General features: G+C 35.9%; 1 protein-coding gene across 1 annotated transcript in view; it reads right to left on the bottom strand.

The window, feature by feature from the left end:
* Positions 1-1,479, bottom strand: part of LOC107756507 (leucine-rich repeat and immunoglobulin-like domain-containing nogo receptor-interacting protein 2) — a 169,566-nt gene extending 168,087 nt beyond the window's left edge. The window contains exon 1 of the mRNA XM_016573668.1: positions 1,418-1,479. The gene's annotated coding sequence lies outside the window, so the exon portion shown is untranslated. The remainder of the gene's footprint in view (positions 1-1,417) is intronic.
* Positions 1,480-3,496: the final 2,017 nt, after the last annotated feature.

Genomic DNA, 3,496 nt, shown 5'->3' on the forward strand with positions numbered 1-3,496 from the left:
GCTGACTGCATATATCTACTACAGTACACGGATCCATTCTGTATAACTAAACACAGCAACATAAACATGACAAATCAAAACATTATCATGAATGTGTGTGGAAACAACGTGAACGTACGGAAATGTCTGTGCCTGTGCATAAATCCAATGTGTGATCAGTGCGTCAAGAGCACTCATACACGCATTACAGACTCACGCGTGCTTACTGTACTGTACGACTCCTGTATGCCACCGCAATAGTCTTTTCCTTGATTGCAGTCTTCATCCATCAGAACTTTACTAGCGAGACTGGTAAATTATTTTAACGCGTTAAGGATTGTAAAATTAATCGCATGCGTTAACGATGACAGCCCTAATATACAGTATATATATATATATAGCTGCTGCCAAGTTCTTTTTTTCAATTTCTCTCTTTTTCTATAAAACCATTTACATTTAATGTACAATAAAGACAATATTTATTAGCTTATAGAGAGAGAAAGGGAGACTAATAAATTATATATAAATTCTGTACATTGTAAAAAAAATCAAAAGTTGAGAAAACTTAAAAGTTTAATGCAACCAGCTTCAGGAGATTTTTGAGTTTTCTCAACTTTTTGTTGTATAAACTGAAAACAAGTTGTTCAAAGACAACTCAAAACTCTCCTGAAGCTGGCTGCCTTAAACTTAAGTTTTCTCAACTTTTGATTTTTTTATGGTGTATATTACATTAAATGTATTTAGTTATTTTATTTTTTATTTTTTTGCTTAAATATGAGAAATATCACATGAGACATGAGATATGGCTGTATATCGGCACGAGTGTGATTTGGCTGTAGGCCGAAATTTTCAAACAGACGTTATCTTTATTAACAAACCGAATATTTGAAGTCCAAACAAGTACTTTCTCGCCTAAAAAAACTCTTAAAACTACATTCCGTGACACAAAACAGTATTATTTTTAAAATTGTAGTGGATTTGGGCATCCGCCATGACACTCGCTATGAGAAATAAGGCAACTTCGGCAAGCGGAGTGATACAAACGGTGAAACGGCTGTTGGAGTTCTGTTGGACTCTAATGTCACACTCTTATCAGTCAATCAGATTCGAGGACCAGAAAGAACTGTTGTATAAATATGTTATTCATTATAATAACAATGTTATTCATATATATATATATTTTTTTTTTTTTCTTTTTTTTTCTTCTTCTAAATACAGACAGTTTGATACCATTATATTGGTAAGAACACATCACAGAAAATGAAATATGTGAGCTTGCAAGGTATAAAAATGAACAAGATCCAGATCAATTGCCTAAAAAGGGCAAGTTAAAGTTGTCAAGTGGTCTGAAAAACTCCTTGCCACCAGGCCATCTTTATTGTTGAGTCCTGAGTTTCACTTATCCACAGAACCTCAGTACAATTCAAATGTATCTTACCTGTCAGGCCTTCTGAATACAGATGCCAATCTGTGGGATGAATTTTTGCTCGAAGAAGACCGCTGCAACAGCAGAATTCACAGCAGGATCTGCAAATGAGATAAACGACAGAAGCTATTTATCTTACTGTGCTTGAAAATAACAAGCAGATAAATGTGCTTCATCTAAAATCCATCTGATGCCCGGTTATACTGACATGGATGAACATATTGTGGCATACGCTGACTTGAGAAGCTCCTGGACAATCGGGAGACATTTGACCATATGTACCGCCTCAAACCCACACCGACTCTACTGCCTAATGCTTTTCCTGGGCAAACTACATTCTTCTCCTGCTGTCTCATTAAACCGTTGTATCTTCCGGCTCAGCAACTGAACTATACTGTTATGCCATCTGTAAGAAATGCAGCTTCAGCCTTAGGCTGGGTTGGGTTAATAAGCGATCTAAACCACAACAGACACTTTTATTCAGCATTTATCTTGTCTACATAAAAGAACCATGGCACCTGGCCCAAGAGCATATTTTGACTTTGTGGCCTAATGCTTCCTAGAATAAGATGTTTAATTTAATTGGCCCTGTAATGAGCCGTTTTAAAAGTTTAAAAGATGATGGAGCTGATTATCTGGATATTCAGGCAGGTTTTATGGTGGGTCATATGGTGCAGAGATGTTTTTCAGTTTGGAAGCCCCCGAGGTAAAGCCTATTTACCACAAATTGGCCTTATAAAGACAGCAGGTGAAATTCTCCTGAGAAATACAGATAAGGTGTAATGTTTTCCATAAGGTTATCTCCCATGTCAAGAGCTAACTAGCTAGCATTCCCTTCGCCACCGTCAATCTTGCGCGATTATGCTGGGTGGGCTCTGTGCACAGCTTGCCTTATGCATCAGGGGGCGAGGAACTGTTTGAGGCAAGAATATGAAATGAGATAATTATGGAGAGAAACAACTCCACGGCAAATATCTATTTCAATCAGTGGCTAGATGCGGAGGTTATCGATCAAAAACCACCATCATGGGTACTGCTTACTTCCAATTGAGTGCCATTTTCCAACGGAGGGCTGAAAATGAATATATGTGCAACGCTTGCTTATGGATTAGAGTATTCCTCAAACCTCAGGATTATGAAGATTAAAGTACATTGCAATGAGAGAGACATTCAATTGCATGCCAGCATTCCCACTCAATATGGAGGATTGATGGTTTCCTCCAGTGCTGGGATTTACATATTCTACTGTTAAGAGTGATCGACTTCCTTTGCAACCGGTCACATTATTATAAGACTGGAAATGAAAGATGGAGATGAAGCCACAAAGTCAGCATCCGTTCAACACCATCTTATTAGGATGAACAAAGAATTCAAAAAATTCAAGCCCTCATTTTTTCCCGTAGAGTCTTTGGATGATGAGAGGAAGAAATGTCTGAAGGTTGGTTTAATGAGACAGCAGAGAGGATTGTGGGTATTCAGCCTGATCTTACGAGAATGTGTAGGTAATGTTTACATGTACACTACCATTCAATAGTCTGGGGTAATTTTTTAATTATTTATTTTAAAGAAATTCATAATTTTATTTGGCAAAGATGCATTGAATTCAAAAATGAAAATGAAAACATTTTAAAAGAATCCTGAAAAAAAAGTATATTAAGCATCACAACTACTTTGATGATTCAATATTGATGATAACAAGAAATACTAAGCACAAAATTGGCATATTAGAATCATTTCTGAAGGATCATGTGACACTGAAAACTGGAGTAACGACTGCTGAAAATTCAGCTTTGCCATCACAGGAATAAATGACATTTGACATTGAAATAATATTTAAAAATATTCATGGTTTTATAGTACCGATCAAATAAATGCAGCATTGGTGAGCATAAGATAATTTTGGAAACATATTCAGTTATATTTGATTAATAACCTCACCCCTACCTGAACCTAACAACAATATAAAAAAGCTGAAAAATGTACAGTGACATTAACTGTAGTCACAAAATGCTACTATAAACCTATTTATTTTTAAATACATACATTTTCTACAGTATTCTACAAACCTAAAATAATTAATACAAAATCTGT

Source organism: Sinocyclocheilus rhinocerous, unplaced genomic scaffold (assembly GCF_001515625.1).
Source record: "Sinocyclocheilus rhinocerous isolate Xijiao unplaced genomic scaffold, SAMN03320098_v1.1 scaffold111, whole genome shotgun sequence".
NCBI lineage: Eukaryota > Metazoa > Chordata > Actinopteri > Cypriniformes > Cyprinidae > Sinocyclocheilus > Sinocyclocheilus rhinocerous.